Genomic DNA, 18,115 nt, shown 5'->3' with positions numbered 1-18,115 from the left:
CTCCCGAGGGGGAGATGGAGTGTCTTTAGGGAGGGATATATTTATAATTAAAGACAAAAGATAATCGAGATAAATGTGGATATGATGCACTAATCTATGCATATATGCAAATGAATACGTATGTGTGTAAATGCACATGTTGACATATATGTGTATGTGTTTGTATTTGCTTGTATATGTATATATTCGTGTGTTTACACAATACCTCTATACTTAATATAAATATATGTGCACATACATATAAGATAACGTGTATATATGTTTGATTAGGCATATACATGTATATGTGCATAAGAAATGCACGTGCATGTTTGTGTAGGTATATAAACTGCAATACATATATGCAAACGTATATACACATGTGCATGCACACGTGTATCTATATATACAAATGCATTTGTATGTACATATTTGTGCAACATACACATTTATACACATATTTATCTTTGTGCATGTATGTATATCTATGTGTATAATACATTATAACACATAACATACACATACATATAGGCATAAGTACACAAACACATTATATACATGTTTATATGGTGCACTAATGTGTATATGTGCACACATGTATATGTCTGTGTTTCTATGTGCATGTATACATATATTTATATATGTATCTAGGTGTCACGTAAACACACTATATATATGCACATATAAAATAGTACATATGTTTATCTGTTCAGACACACAGGTACACATACATGCACACACATGTACTCAAACATCTCTGGACTCTAAAAGAAAACAGACTGAGCTCAACCAAAGCACCCAAAGTTGAACATGACCTAGCTGTGGTTACAGATGCATCCTCAGGTGATCGCTGGTTGGAGATGGCAGGGTCTAGAGGCTCGGAGGTGCTCTGCCTTAATAATCAAGATCAGAGTTTTAGAGTTGGCTGGGCCCTTGGAGGCGTCCAGTCCTAGAATCATAGGTTTATAGCTAACAGGAACCTCCCAGGATATTTAGACCAGCCCCTTTATTTTACAGAAAAGAAAATGGGCTCATTGAGGATACATGATTTGTCCAGGGTCACACTCCTAGGAAGGGTCAGAGGCAGAATTTGAATGCAAATCTTACTGACATCCAGTCTAGACCTTAACCATTTACCTAATCCAATGTCCTCTTCATACAGATGTGGTAACTGAGTTTCAAAGAGGGAAAGTGAAGATTTGCCCAAGGTCCCATATGTAGTAAGAGAGTTGAAATTCAGTCCCTCTGACTCCAAATCCAGGGATTAGCCCAAGTGGAAGACAGAGGAGCTACACCTTTCTTAGACTTCAACAACAACAAAAACAAAACAGGAAAAGGGAAATTGAGGTAAGTTTGAGGACAAATGGGAAGTAGAGGTGGATACACTAGGCTCAGTTTCTTTTTTCCAACACCACAGATGGAGAAACAGTCAATATCTTTTCCTGTTCATCTTAATGCAATCCAGTATGATTTTAGGACAGTTTCTGGGGGGAAAAAAACACTGGCAGACCAGATATTAGAAGAACATTTTTTTTTTAAAAAACCAGTCTAATAATTTATACATTGTCTTAGAATTGCAAAGGACTTTATAGATCATCCAGTCCAGTTTCATCATTTTACAAAAGGAAACTGAGGCCTTGAGGTTAAATGATTTCCCCAAAGTCCCACTTGCAACAAATCGAAAATTTGGGACTGAATCCAGGTTCCCTGGTGGTAAAACTAGTGGTCTTTTTATATAGTCTGTTCTTCAGAAATTAAATTCCTTTAGCTGGATGGTGATTTACTATGTGCCTGAGCCAGGACCAACCATCTAGACCAGCGACTATTAACTCTTTTTGTGTTACGGATATTTGGGGTAATCTGGTAAAGCCCAGGAACCCTTTCAAAGAATAATGATTTTAAAGGCATAAAGTAAAATTATGAAAGGCTGTTATCAAAATAAAAAAAAAAATCAAGTTGTCAGACCCCAGGTTAAGAACCTCTGAATTCTAGGCTCTTCATCGTCTTTACAAAACATTACCTTGAAATGACTGATCCTGACCTGGGCAATTTTTAAGAGGAAATCAGAGGCTCAAGTAGCAAAGCCTAAACTTCAGGAGGTGAGAATAAGGGTGTTATTAGGGCACAAAGGAAATAAGACAAATCTCATGCTGGGAAAATTTGGGGGGCATCTTTCTGTGAGTTTTTTCTGGATGCGCCGACTTAGACTGGTTTGCGCCCTCACTCACGTAACCCATCCCTTCTCAATTCCTTTGCTCTCAAATTCTGATACTTGAGCAAGAGATTTTAGCACTCCTCTTTCCCTTCCCTGAGTATGATGGCCCCTTGATAGGAATTTTTTGACCTATATTTATCCTCACAAAACATTATTTTTCCACTAACAAACTTCTGTTCATGGTCCTTCATAAAGTCCTTCCTCCCTCTTCCTCCCTTCCTCCCTCCCTTCCTCCTTCTCTCACTCCTTTCCTTCCTTCCTTCCTTCCTTCCTTCTTTCCTTCCTTCCTTCCTTCCTTCTTTCCTTCCTTTCTTCCTCCCTCCCTCTCTCTCCTCCTCCCTCTCTTTCTTCCTTCTTTCCTTCCTCTCACCTTTTCTCTTCCACCTCACCTTTTCCTATCTTTCCTCCCCCATCCAACCCACTCTTCTCTCATTCTTTCACAATCCTGACAGTGGGAGGGCAGACAAAAACCCTGAAGAACCCTTCCAAATTCAGGCTGGGAAATAGATAGATAGGCCTGTGTTCACATAACACGCAAGACCCCCCACTTCGCTGGGCCCTCTCCCCAACTGCTGGCTGTGGTTTCTGTAGCCAAGAGGGTTCCCCCCTCCTCCCACTTACATTTTCCACCCTCGTTAGGCTTCTCAGGTCGGGGCGGGAGTGGGGGATGACATCAACGAGGATAGTCTCTTTGTTGGCTCTTGCTTGCATTAAAGTCTGGGGAAGAGTGAGGAAAGGGAGGGGAAAGCATATGAATAATTGGGTGACCTTTGGTTTTACTGTTTAGTACAACCTAAGTCTGTTTACAATAAATCCGAGTGACATTTTTCATCCTTCCAAATGGAAGAAGGGTTATGTAAGCAGAGCGACCTCAGACACGGTGAACACCTGTTGGAACCAAATTGATTTAAAGAAGAAGGAGGAAAAAGATTGAGACCTTTTGTTGACTCATGGTCAAGTTCAAGATGACACGTGTGGCTGTTTTATTGAATTGGGAGTCTCTGAAGGCCTGGCCAACCTCTGGGCCTTCAGGAACCGGGTCAAACAGTCCTATAGGCTTATTTCCCCTTTAGCCTTTTGCTTATCGTTGGTAGCTATGACTCTCCCCAAAACGCTCTCTGTGTCCAGGAAATATACTTCTTTGTACAGCCACCTTCTGTGTCTAATGTGAAATGTAGAATCCCAGGACCCGACTAGGTCCTAACTTGGCCAATGGCTTCCCTTCTTTAAGTCTCATTTTCTCTTTCTGTAAATGAGAAGGTGAGACTAGATATCTGAGGTTCTCGTTAGCTCTAAAGCTTATAATTGTAGTCCCATTTTAAAAATAATTCTGCATTTCCTGCAACTGTGTTGGTCCCCAGTGAGTGCCTCTTATATTAAGCATGGATTTCTAACCATAAACACAAAAAAATGGAAAATAAGATTTGGCATTAGGAAAAATGATCTTTTCCAAAGAATTGCTTTGAAAGAATCATATCCATCCCATTATCTTTATTGCACAGGAGTCATTTGGTTTAATACCATTCTCTATTCTGTACTCTGGCTAATCTGACCAGAACTGCTTTGTTTAGGAAGCTTGTCTCTAATTCTGGGTATGAGAATTAAATGCTACAGACTTCTGCAGAGCAGGGACTAACTACCTCCACCAAATCAGATTTTCCAAAGCTTTCTAAGCCTTCCTAGGTAAGTCCCTGGGGCTTGCCCAAGGCACATAGAGGTTAAGGAAGTAGGTGCCAGCAGATTAAAACCTGAGTGTTCCCACCCACCACTCTAACCATTGCACCTTGTTGTTATTAATATCATACATCAATTAATACATAGTATTATTATAATAAATATAGCATATAAGTTAATATATTAATGTAATATAATAATCAATTAATATAGTTAACACAATATGTCAATTATTATATATAATATAATAATTAAATTAACATAATATTAATGCATTAATAGAATTTGTTGTTGCATGGTCACATCTGACTCTACATGACCCCATGGACTTTTGTCAATAGTTTTTTTTCTCGGCAAAGGTATTGGATACTTCTCCAGTGTACCTCCATTTTACAGATGAGGAACTGAGGCAAATAGGGGTTAAGGGACTTGCCCAGAATCATACAGCTAGTAAGTGTCTGACATCAGATTTGAACTCAGATCTTTCTGACTCCAAGCACTATTTGTGCTCTATCCACTGTGTCACCTAGATGTCGCTGTTAATAGAATATATTGCTTTATGTTTTACAAAGTGATTTACCTACATTGTTTCATCTGGTATTCATAACAACTCTGAGTGGGATGTAGTAGAAATCTTGATTGTAGAATGAAAAAGGGTACTGAAGACTTGGGTTTGAATCCTAACTCAAATGCTTACTATTGAGACAAATTTCCTGACTTCTTTGTGTCTTGGGCAGTTCCCAAGCACTGGACCATATGTGGGGGTCTACCTCTTTGAATCTCTGTTTCCTTATCTGTCAAATGGACTGATTCCTATGCAAGTAATAAAGGCCCTTTGCAAAATTTACAGTGTTAATCTGAGTTGTTATTATGTCCATTTGTCAAATAAAGAAACAGTCCCAGGGAGAGGCTAAACTCGCTTATTTTGACTTCAAATCCAGAGCTCTTCTGAAATCCATGGCTTAGATTAGTGGTTGGCAGCCTTCTCAGCTTGGCCCAAGATGGCACACCAGCTGCTTTGTGATGGCATGCAGGCCAGTTCAAACCTACCCTTCCCCCATGTCATTTCTTTCTGATCCTTCCACACTGTTTTTCTTACATGACCCAAGAGTCAGGTTTTGCAACTTTGACACCTGGCTAAGTTTTGAAAGGTTTCTAACCCTTGGTTCCCTGGTTTAGCTAATACTTAGTGTCTAAAAGATGAAAATATATCCAGAAGCAATCCACTCTAATTTGTACCCAATCTTAATTGGGTCACCCTACCATACTGTCAACCAGTGATCGTACATCTAACAGCTTCTAGTAGGGATAAGAGTGGGGATGAACCCCCTGCCTACTGAGAGGATACCTTGGGGACAGCTCTGATTGTTAGGAAGTCTTATATTGAACTGGACATCTGGTCTCTCTCCCTGTCTTCTCTTGGTTACTCAAGTAAAACCAATTATATGCATCATTCACCTTTCCATTTCACAGTCCTCCCAATATTTCAAGAATTCAATCATGTTCTCCTTCCTTTCTCCTACCCCAGTCCTCTCTTCTTCAGGGATGAATGTCCCTCATTTTGGTATCATCTCAAATGATTTTATTATCCTAACCACCTTTCTTGGGGCATATTATGCCTCTTTTCACATGTGGCATTCAGAACTAGACATAGCAAACCAGATGCAATTTGACCAGAGCATAAGCAACAGGACTGTCACCTTCCTTGTTCTTGATCCAATATTCTCTCAGTATAGTACAGGACATGTTAACTCTTCCTTCCCGCTCCCCCCACCCCCCATTCACTTTTTGGCTATTGACTTGAATTATGTGCTATAAACATAATCATACTAACAATAGCCAGCATTTTTATTAAAAAAAACTTTGATTTGCAAAATACATCATAGATTTTATCTCTCTCGATCCTCATAGCAACTCAGAGAAGTTTCAAGTCAGGGGTTATTTTCTCCATTTTCAAAAGAAATCTTGAGAAGTGACTTACTCAAGATCACAGGGTTAGTTAGGACAAGGACCAAAGTGTCCAGACTCTCAGTCTGGGGCTCTTTCATAGGATTAGAGATTATATTTTAAAGCATCTTTACAGATCACTAGGTCAACTATTTTATTTTATGAAATAAATAAAATGACTTGCCCAAGGTCGCATAGGAACCTAAGTGTGTTCATCCTTTTTTGCTGAAGAAGACATACTATCAGAGAAATAATGATATGACTTGCACTTGACTTTGTTCTGAGTGAAGGAGGGTTGTGCAGGTCACCAGCCTCACTTCTCCTCCGGAGCCATCTGAATCCAGTGACCAGATATTCCTTAGGATGACTGGAGATGACCCAGGATGAAGCAATTGGGTTTAATTGACTTGCCCAAGGTCACACAGCTAGTGAGTGTCAAATGTCTGAGATGAGATTTGAACTCAGGTCCTCCTGACTCCTGCACTGGTGCTCTATTCATTGCAACACCTAGCTGCCCCAAGGAACCTACGTACTATAATTCAAATCCAACATCCTTTCTCCTGTCTTTCTAACCCAGCTTCACCATGACACATTTCTTCAGTCAGTCACTCAGTGAACGAGCATTTATTAGACTGACTCTTTGGCACAATGTTTCTCTAGTGTGGTAAGACATTTTCTGCAACAATTGGTGATTAAGAAGTAAGAAGATAAATTTTTAGGCAACATTTATTGCCTAAATAACACATTGCAATATGGTACATTATGAACTCATAATTCTCCAATACTTTAAGACCTGAGATCCTCACAACAGCTCCATGAGGCATAAGTACTGTTAATTCTATTTTATAGATGAAGAAACTGAAACTCAGAAAAGTAATTTACCCAGGATGGTCATGCAAATATCAGTTGTTGGATGGATACTTGAACTCTGGTCTTCTCTCTCTACATCTAGTTCTTCTTTTCATGGACAAATATTACCTTCCTAAAGGTAGAATGGATTGCTGTATTATACTTGGTCTCCCCCTTCTCCATAGCTCAGATGTCCAAAAATTCACCTCTACATTTGTACTTGTATATCATGACTTGCCAAAACCATGTTGAAACAGAGATTTTCTGCCTCTTCTTCTCTCTCACCATCACCCCTTCACCCCAGCAGCAAGCATGCTAATTAATAATCTTCTGACAACCTCTCACAGTTGAACTGCATGATTCTGGTTAGTTTCAGCCTTAGATATTAGGATCTCAGATATATTACTTTCTAGATCATTTCTGCTCTATAAAGCAGCATGGTGTTATTTTATGTATATGTTGGCTTTCATCAGTGGCTAGTGACCATGTTACAAACTTTTTTTAAGCTCACCTAGTAAGAGACCTGGATTTTGCTAACAGGAATTGCAAAAATAGTATAACAGTGATGTTTTACCTTGTGTCCTTTTCTAAGAAAAAGTGTTCTTGCTTTATACTCTTTATTAATTCTCTTCCCTTCCTATCTATTCTGAAATTTTATTTTCTCTATCTTTATTAGTTCCTTTTTTAATCTCTTTCTTTTCTTTGTGGAATTAACACTTCCGTTGTAGCATGCCAGAGTTCTCTCTTCTAACAATTTTCTATGTCATTGTCTTTATAGAACTGGACCTATTGTCCCCTCTTTTTTTGTTCTACTGTGACTCACTCTTAGATTTATCCACTTATGAGGAAAGTTATTTAGATAGAAGCAGTGCCCCATGGGAGAAATTCCCCAAAGTCCAAATTCATAAGTACAGTTATATCCCTGCTCTCTATGACTGTTCTTTTTCCCCTTGTGCAGTGAGATTTCATCTCTGAGTCCATGTCCTCCCTTCCTTCTGGATGCTGCTTGTCCCCAGCACTTGTTTCTCTTTCCTGATGGTAGGATGTTGTCCATGAAGAAACAAAACTTTCTCAGGGAAAGTGGTGTCTCAATGTGCCAGCTCTTTCCAGATCAAAACCAGCATAGGGTCCACATCTTCCATCACAGGTATACCTCTTTTTCTGTATGGAAGTGATCTTATTTGGAACTCCTTCCACATTGCTAGGAAATCTCTCCCTTTATTATCCCATTTTCAATCTCTACCTTCTGGTGCTCCATCTAACTGTTCTTCTTGCTAAGAGACCATAGGGAGGAGCCATATCTTTTTTCTGTTCATGCATAGTCTTGCTGTATCTCCCATTTTCCCTCTCACTTCCATCTCTCCTCTCCCCATTTATGTGCACTGCCTTTCTGTAGATTTGTTTTACAAAATACCTTGATTCACCCGGAGAGGAACAAAGTTTAGCCTGTGGGCTTCATTTCATCCTTTCCTTTTTCACTTTTCCCATTTCTCTACATTATGATTTCATCTTTGTCCTCCCTTATGCTTTAAAAAATCTCTTGATGATCTTTCTTCTTTTCTTAGCCACGTAGGTTATTCTATATCTCTTTCACTGTATATGTCTCTCTATGTGTGACTATGTCTCAAAACCTCTAAATATGGAGTAATTGATTTCATTATTATTTCCATAAAAATTATGCTTGTTTTCTTTCTTGTATTTCTGTTCTTTGGAGTTTTGCAGGGTGAATATTTTGCTCTTTTATGCAGAATTCTTGAATATTTCTATTTTGTTGAATGTCTATCTTTTCTCATTCATGATAAGACTCAAATTATTAGGACGCGTCATTTTGAGTTGCAGCTGGAGCTCCTTTAATTTTTAAAATATACATGATTCGTTTTTAGTGAGTGCAAAATAATTTTCTAGTACATGAATTTTTTTCCTTTCTGTTTGATAGTCTTCCTCCTGACTGCTTGCAGAATATGTTATTTGTTGTGAGAATTGTTCATTTTAATCACTATGTGTCTTGAATTTTGAGGCATAGGATTATATTTTTCTTTCCTTTCTGGAAGTGATTTATAGATTTTTTGTTGGTGATTTGTTTTTTTGTATTCAAATATTATGGGTAATTTTATTACATTTTTCTTCATTGTGTTGTTTATGGGTTTTTTAATTTTTCTTGTTCTTCCGGAGTATCCATGGTCTTTAAGTTAACCCTGCACATGCTGTTTTTAAGGTCAATGACTTATGCTTGTATAGAGATCATGTACTCTATCGGGCTTATTGCATTTGCTTTTCTTCTGCCTGAATTTCTTCCAGTTAAGTGTCTTTGTGTCCTTTTCACTTCCCAAAGTCCTAACTTTACCATCAGATCTCCATCACAGACTCATTTTTTTCTAATCTGCTAATTGAATTTTAAAAAAATCTACATTGAGAGCTGTAACTTGGAATTTAACAAGATGCTGTGTTTCAACAGGTATTGTTTCACTTTCCTTCGTTTTATAATATTTAAGCAAGCTTTGTAACCTCCATGAGGGTTTAGCATGTATCCTTTCTTCTAGTTTAATGTCTTCCCTGTTGATTTATCTGTTTATGCTCTGCATTTTTATTGAGTTTTTTTCTTCTTGAAATCTTTAATGTGTCAGCTCTTTTTCCCCATCACTCACTTCCTAATTCCTTTTCCTTTGCTGGTGAGTATAGTTTTCAGGCTGGGCTGTAGAATCCTCTTACACGGAGGGATTTAATGTTCATCGGCCTGGGTTTCTGCCCTAAGTAGCCTGTGGTGGGAAAGGCCTGGCCAAATCTGGATTTCTGACTTTTTTATGACCTTATGAAGCCACTCACACTGGTCCTCTACTGACTTTCCTCCAAGCGTGGCTGAATCAGCATCTGACTTTTTGCAGGATTAGAGGATGATGAGTATACCTTGGAGGTATGTAACCCAGGGGTCATTCTAGGCAGAAGACAGCATGATTTATCCTCCCTACTCATGGCTGGGCAGAATCAACGTCTGCTGCTTGTTGGGAGGGAGATTGGAGGAGAGGGTGTGTATGTGTGTGTGTTTCTGGCAAAGTCTCTGCAGCTGGAAGGATCCTAATATAAGCCCCAGGAACAAGCCCAGGGAGAAGATTTTTTTTTTTTTGGTCCCCGGAGTAAGCATGGAGACTGGGGAGGAGGGGTGCTGAGTGATTTTAAGGATTAACATTCTCTGATGTTAATTCATGTAGATTTTTACCTTGTGTGGTTCTCTCTTTTCTGTTCTGTGTATTCAGTTGGAATCACTCAGCATTTGGTGCTTAATTACTTTTGGAAACTTTTGAAAGTTAGTGGAAAGTAGTGAAAGTCTCTAGTCTGTCATTTTATTTCTCCTGTTACTATGAAGTCCTTAAAAATGATTTAAAGATGCAAAAAGTTTTCCATAAATTATCCTATTTTGACTTTGAGAACCATTGGTTCAAATTCAGGTTGATGTGATATTTTTCATCTCTTGACATCAAATACCTGCCTCATTGTATGTTGATTCCAGGTCTTCTGTCTTCATCCAACTCTATAGCTCACAAAGGCTCTATTCCCAGCTTTGCCATAACTTACTGTGTGACCCTAGATAAGTTATTTAATCTCTCTAGGCTTCAATTTTCCTCATATTTAAAGTAGAATTTTTGGATTCCATAATGTCCTAAGATGCTTTTTGACCCTGACATTATATGCTCTGAGATCTCTCCTAGCTCTGATATTGTTTTATATAAGTTTTATTTTATTTATTAGTAGGATGACAAATATATAGATGGATGATATCTTAAAAATCATGAAATTGAATCCTCTTATTTTGTGGATGAGGGAACTGAAGCCCAGAGAGAAGGCCAGACCATCTATATGTTAAATCTATGTGGTGAAATTCTTTTCAAATGTACATCTTTAAATCTCATGAAAATTATATCTTATGAAAATAATATCCATACGAGCAAAGCATTTTGATGTAAATTAGGATTCTTGGGAAGGGGATATTCAGTCTTTTCTATTAAAGAAAATAAGAAAGACCCTGAGTCTGATTAGGTATAAAATACCCATGTGTATAAGTGCTTGACAGAAGAAAACAAGTTTCATTCCAATAAACAATCTAATCGCTCTAGGACTGTGAAAATTGGTGGTTCAGTTATGAGTTCATAAAGGGAAACCTTGTGTTTTTAGGTGTGTGTATGATAGGTGTATGTTTGAATTCTTTAAAGGATTTGTTAAAAATATTTTTCCACCTGTAATTTTAGCTGTGAGTTTGCTTTGGCTAACCATGGTGGGTTCTGCAAATGTTCTCTGACAGGCAATGTGTAATGTCATGTCCTGTCTTTTAGCTGTGTTCCAGGACCTGAAAACTGACATTGTACATGGAAGTCTGTTTATTTTGCAGATCTGGGCTTTCTGGACCGAAATTGGATTTCACTTCGCCTTGGCAATGAACTCTGTTTAAAAGGGTCCTTCAAAAAGATCCCAGTGATTAGAGAGAACACATCTCCTATCAAAGAGAAGATACTACCCTCCAGTTGGTACCTTTGTAGCAGTGCTCCAAGATTGAAAATCTGTCATCTCTTAGCTGACTGTGTGCACTGTGCAAATGGTGCATTGTAAACTAAAGTTTTATTGAAAATTTTTGTTATTTACATGTGAATGTTTCATGCACACACACACACACACACACACACACACACACACACACAGAATACAGTTTTCTTGTTCCGCAGCACCTCCAAACCTAGAAAATCTCTATGGGATTAGGAATGGATTATGAAGCTGAAAAGGACGTGAGGAATCATCTAGTCCAACCTCCTCATTTTACAAATGGGGAAACTCTACTCTCTCTATATACTCCACTGACTCTGAGCTGAAAGAAAAACAGAAGTTTTCTATGTTATTTTGCTTCCATGAGCTCTTCAAGGTTCTGTGATTTAGTTGGTATGTGAATTTCCTCCACTAAGCAGGTTATGACTCATATATTACTTACTACATACATTTTAGGGAATGATGTAAAGCCCAGAAAAGTTAAGTGGCTTGCCTTTGGTCACACAGCTAGAAAGAGTTAGAGGTGAGATTTGAACTCAGATCTTCCTGACTCCAGATTCAACATATTACCCACAGCAACATTCTGCCTCTCTTTGTGAATATAAAAACATTTTGAAAACTAACCAATTAATTTACCATTAATGGATATGATAATTCACAAATGAACCAACAGTACTAGAATATTGGGAAAGATACCTGTCCAAGGGGCAGAGGTTAATGTAAAAAACCAAATCAATTTTCCAAAATGAGACTATCTTATCCAAATTAGATATCTGGTCGTTTTAGATTGTAAGCCACTTGAGGGAAAGGAAGATCTTTTTGCCTTTCTTTGCATCCCCAGTTCTTAGCACAGTGCCTGGTACATAGTAGGTATTTAATAAATGTTTGTTGATTGACTGATTTGATTTTTATATTGTCAGATAGTTATTCTGCATAGGAAAATATCTCTCACAAATCTCTAAGAATCATAAGGAGGAGAAGCAAAGTTTATCTTTTAGATAAAAAGGGAATTTTTTTTCCTTTGAGATAAAACCACTACTTTTTTTTATTAATTAAAACAAAAACATATAGCTAACTTGTTTTTATATCACCTTCCTTTCTGAATCTATCTGAAACCAGTATACCATTACTTATTGTTTCATTATGTTCATATATTCAATCTTTCTTTTTATGGATAAGAAGTTTGAGGTCCAGAGGGAGAAAGTGATTCTGTCCTTTTTTCTGTTCCAAGAACAACACTTTATAACTCCATGTCATCTGTTAAGTCAAAGTGATGAGAACTAGTCTAGAATGGCCTTCCTGAGCCAAGGAAAAGGAAAAGCTCCAAACCATCAGTCCTATCAAGAAAATGTGACAAAATGAATATGACCCCAAGTAAAGATAGCTTCTTTCCTCCATCAGTATCAACATTGCTGATATCTATATCATTATCCATATGTATCTAGCCATTTCTATATCCATCCATCCATCTATCCATTCATCTATTGTCTGACTATCAATCTTTCTATCTCATCTCTCATCTAATCTTTCTATATCTCTCTCCAATTTCTCTCTCTCTAATCTATTTACCTATATTTCTATCTAATTTATCTCTCATTTCTATCTCATTTCTTTATCTAATCTCTTTATATCTGTCTTTATAATGTCTAACTTTCTAAAATATCTAAACTCTATCTAATCTCTATCTCTCTAGCTATGTAACCATCCATATATCCATCTATAATCTCTCTTTCTCTCTCTCTCCTGTCTCTATCTCTCTATCCAATCTTTCTCTCTAATTTCTCTCTCTCTAATCTAAACTCTCTCAATTTAATCTCTATCTGTTGATCCACCTATCTACTATATCTCTTATCTCTCTCTAATTTCTCTATATCTATCTAATTTCTGTCTCTCTAATCCAGCCTCTCTACATCTAATCCTTTCTCTCTCCTCCATATTTTTGTTTCTCTAATCTCCATCTCACTAATCCATCTAAACTTTCTAATCTCTCTCTCTCTCTCTCTCTTTCTCTCTCTCTCTCTCCTCAATGTATCTATCCATCCATGTTAATGGAACACTTAATGCTGTAAAAGCCATGAATAAGTACAAATTCTCCCAGCAACTAAAGACAATTTTATGGGACCATGCTACAGATATTTCACTTTCACTTCAGATCTTGTTTTCTATCAATTTACAAAGCCCAGATCTCCTGATCAGTCAGGGCACAGCTCTCTTTAGTATAGGTACAGAATAATTACTAATGGTAGCCATTTTATCCCTCAAGAATCATGCTACTTCAGTGAAGACTCACTGCCCACTGGGCAGCTTGCACTCCACTCCAGAATTGTCTAACCCTCAAATTCACAAGGCAGTGACCAAGGCTGGAAAGAACCATTTAGAGTTTTTCATTTTTTAGGATCATTTTTCATCTATCTGTGCTCTGAGGATGATGATGATGATAAAGAGGAGGAGGAGTGAGAAGAAGAAGAAGAAGAAAGAGGAGGAAGAGGGGGAGAGGAAGAGGAGAAGGAGAAGAATAAGGAGGAGAAGGAGGAGAAGGAAAGGAGGAAGAGGAGGAGAAGGAGCAGCATGAGGAGGAGGAGACAAGATTTTCACTACCAGGTGCTTATAGCCACCATTGTCACTGAGTGGGAAAAGGAAGAAATCCCTCTACCCCCCACCTTGAGAAAACTACTGGACATGTCCCCAAATAGCCCGTCTGATAGCTCACAGAGTGGAGAACTCTTCCTGGTTCACTCACAAGTCAGTTTTGACATTCCCCACTTTCCCCAGTCACAGGGACAAGTAAGAAATTGCTACATTTTCTGAACAGTGTGTGCTTCCTTCAGCAAGGGGTCAGAGTACATGTCCAGAACTTGGGCATGCTGCACCCCAGGCTCCCCTATGCCCCACTGCTGTAAATGCCTTCTGTTTTTCCATCACAGCCATTTCCAATTAGGTCCTTTCCTATTCCTCTTTGATGTGATATTATTAGCAAAAATTAAGTGAGTACTACATTGTACATTGGAGTGACACTTGTTTTCATTCATTCATTCAATGATCATATATGAAGTACTTTCTCTTTTTAGGCACTGTGTTAGGTACTGAGGGAAGAGGATATAAAAACAACCAAAACAAAGAGCTTGCAGTCCAGTGTTCTCTTTGCATAAAACAGAAAAATAGGAGAACTAGTATTGGTCTAGATCTCCCTTTTACTTCTAGAGGAGTGCCCAGTGCACTAGAATTATTTCTGCATCCATAACCATGGTAGCATTGCCTAACTTTTTCAGTATAGTTCAGTTTCCATTGTTTTGGCTTTCCCATGCCTTATTTCTTTTTTTTTTCAGTTAAATTCTATTTTTATTCAATTAACAAGCATTTATTTTCTTTTCCTTTCACCTTCCCCTTCTGTATTGTTAATGTAGTTTTGCATAATAGGAAGATCTTTCCCTTCCATTTATAGGTCCATGTGACCTGCTTGAGTCACATGGAAGCCTGAGTCACATGAGTCTGTGGTGGGAAGAGCTTGCCAAAAGGGTGGAGCAGGAAGGGTTGGAGCAAGAAGGGTGGAGCAGAGCTGAGAGGAAGTTGGACGCAGCAGTTAGAGATGAGGGAGAGAGAGGAAGCAGGCAGTGAGTTGGGTTTGTTTGTGGGAAGGCCCCAACAGGGAGAAGGCTTGGGGATGGTGGTGCCCTCTGCATTGATAATGTGTATAGACTTCTTGGTTACTATGATGGATTTGGCTTTCTGGTGTTTAAATAAATGCTTGAGTTCTGTCTTCCATGTAGAGAGTCTGTTATATTTTGCGATTCAAAATCACACCAGCATATTCATAGGTACTGTGAATATCATCTTGATGCTACACCTTCTCATTTGGAAAAAGAAAAAGAAAGAGAAAAATGCTTTGTAACAAATATTTTCAGTCAAACGAAACAAATTCCCACATTGGCCATGTCTCAGTTTGCATTTTTAGCTCTCTCTCTCTCTCTCTCTCTCTCTCTCTCTCTGTGTGTGTCTCTGTCTCTCTGTGTCTCTCTCATTATTTGTCCTCTGAAAACATGATTAATTATTGTGCTGACCAGAGCTCTCAAGTCTTTCAAAGCCATTTGCTTTAAAAATGTTGTTGCTATGGGATAACTTGTCCCCCTGGTTCTGCTGATCTCACTCTGCATTAGTTCATATATGTCTTCCTACTTTTCTCTGAAACCATCCCTATTGTCTTATCTTATAGCACAAGAATATTACATTGTATTCATATACCATAATTTGTTCAACCATTCCCCAAACGATGGACATTGCCCACCCCCTACCAGTTTCCCATTCTTTGCCATCACAAAAAAAGAGCTGATATAAATATTTTTGTTCATATGAATCCTTTTCTTCTTTCTTTGATCTTTTTGGATATATGATATTGATGCACATTAGTGATTTGGGGGGTTATCCCATGTTTTTCTTCATGAAATGTTTCCTTATTAGATTGGAAAGGAGGCTGATGAGATAGAAGCCTGCAAGGTCTGTGGCCATCTTCAAATTCCACATTTCATGTCTAATCCTCAAACGTGTTTTTGTTTTCTTCATTTCTTTTAAAAGGCTGAAATTTTTCCTTTGATGACCTCTCTGGGCTCCAGCAGTGGCAGACACAAATCCCCTTGCACTGATTCTTTTTCTTACCCTGAGTTATTACTTATTCACAGCAAACACATCCATACTGAGATCAGTACCTTCCATTACTAATCTCAGAGCCAAGATCTCAGTCTGACAACATGACCAGCAAATGCATGTCCTTTTCTGAAGTGCACAACGCTATCCCACTTAAAACCCCTGGGATATGTCTGTTCATTTCAACTGTCCCCTTGTCCCCCCAAAACTGGGCAAAGTCCATCAGATAATTAGAATGATAGAAGCCTAGATTTAGATTTGGGACAGATTTTAGAGCTCATGTAGTCCAACACAAACCTCATTTTTCAGAAGAAAAATCTGAGGCTCCAAGAGAGTAAAGGCCTTGTCCAAAGTAGCTTCTGGCCACATTGAATCTTCAGTTGGAACCTGGGCTGTCAAACCCATATAATCTCAAACTTGCTTTTTTAATATTCCATTCAATTAAACAAGTCTTTCCTAAGTGCATACTATGTGCAAGACCCTTCATTAGAAGATAGATAAATAGATAGATAGATAGATGGTAGATAGATAGATAGATAGACAGATAAAATACCCTTCCTGTTCTCATCACAGGATCAAATGAGATAATATTAGTAAAGCACTTAGTACAATGCCTGACACCTGGTAGGAGCTATATAAATATTTATTCCCTTCTCTTCCTCCCTCCCCCACTCACATATATTTATTCAGGGCCTATTTAAACAATCCCTATTCACAAACATTTACGGTTTCAACCCAGTGTTTCCCATATGAGCTCTGATGTATCCTTATCCCAGTTTTCACTCTTAGGAGCTGAGTTCCCAGAGCTAGACTATCGATATCTCTTCCTTAGAGTTCTAGAGATATCCCAGATTTTCTCTAATGACATTGGCTTGGATCCCCATAAATGTGCTTCCATCTTGGATTTAGCCCACCTTTCACATGAGGCATCTCTATGCTAGTACCTTCCCTCTAAGAATTATCTCTAATTTTGTACACACACACGTACACATGTATATATGTATACGCACATACATACATATTCTTTCTTTCTCCAGAGCTTAGTGAAAGACCTTGCACATAGTAGGGGTTTACAAAGGTTTGTTGATATGATTTATTGACATGGTTTGAGAGAAATTTAGTCAGCCAGCCTTAAGTAGACTTTATTAATTTTTTATGTACAGTTTATTTTTTAAATATTTATTTATTTTCAGTTTTCAACAATCACTTCCATAAGTTTAAAATTTTTCCCCTCCTTCCTCCCTTCCTTCCCAAGGTGGCATGCAATCCAATATGTGTTCTACACATACATTCCTATTAAACACATTTTCACATTAGTCATAGAAGAATTATAATGAATGGAAGAAACCATGAGAAAGAAAATGAATCAAAACAAAAGAGAAAAGAGTCTGTTTCAGTCTGCAATCCAACTCCATAGTTCTTTCTCTGGATGTGGATGGCATTTTCCATCATGAGTCCTTTGGAAAAGTTTTAGGTCCTTGAATTGCTGTGAAGGGCTAAGCCTATCAAAGTCAGTCCTAGAACACTGTGACTGTTACTCTTAAGTAGATTTTAGAAAGAAATATTTATTAAGGTGGTAGAGGATGAGTTGTTGATACATAACTTCTCCCTCCAGTAGTCTGTGACATTCTCCCCCAAGTACATATATCATCCAAGGGAAAATGCACTCAAACTTATTTTGCACATGTAGCAAAGGGGTAACTCAGTGCTTTTGGTTGATGGAAGTGCTTTTTTCCATTTGTGGGGTGCTCAGGAAGTTTCCCTTAATCATGATGTAGTCTCTCTTTTGGGCTCTTTGTAGAGATGTAAGTCCAGTTTATCCTTGCTACCACTGCCAACTACTGCAGGGATGTTCTTTTGGACACCAATAAGAAGATATAGAAAAGTCAAATATTCTTTGAATTATTTTAAGCCAGAAGGTTCTTATCTGGTCAAAGAGAAAGCAGGGGGAAGAGACTGGTCAAGGTCAAAGTCTCCCCCTTGAATCCAAGTTTCCTTCTTTGGGAATTCATTTAGAACTGCATTCTCTCTCCAGTTTCTGGAATTTCATCCCTTCTCATATGCTTCCCAACTTGTAAATAATCCCTGGGAAATGGTCAATTTTTATTGATTTATCTGAGCACAATTGTTGGACAGTGACCTTCTAGTTCAAAGGCCTTCTTGTGTTTAGTTTAAGGTCTTTTGATTGAGTTCTGTTCTCATCTAGGTAAGATTTTAGGGTTAAAATGAGGTGGAGTGGTTTTGATCCCATCCTTATATCAGTAGGGTAGACATGTATATGAA

General features: G+C 38.1%; 1 long non-coding RNA gene across 3 annotated transcripts in view; it reads left to right on the top strand.

Moving 5' to 3' along the window:
- LOC140521328 (uncharacterized) overlaps window positions 1-14,956 on the top strand; it is a 114,705-nt gene extending 99,749 nt beyond the window's left edge. For all 3 annotated transcript variants that reach the window (XR_011972886.1, XR_011972883.1, XR_011972885.1), the window contains one exon: window positions 11,046-14,956. This is a non-coding gene — a long non-coding RNA (uncharacterized lncRNA). The remainder of the gene's footprint in view (window positions 1-11,045) is intronic.
- The last annotated feature ends 3,159 nt before the right edge of the window (window positions 14,957-18,115 follow it).

Source organism: Notamacropus eugenii, chromosome 1 (genome assembly GCF_028372415.1).
Source record: "Notamacropus eugenii isolate mMacEug1 chromosome 1, mMacEug1.pri_v2, whole genome shotgun sequence".
Lineage (NCBI taxonomy): Eukaryota > Metazoa > Chordata > Mammalia > Diprotodontia > Macropodidae > Notamacropus > Notamacropus eugenii.
This window is presented reverse-complemented; position numbering and strand designations above follow the sequence as displayed.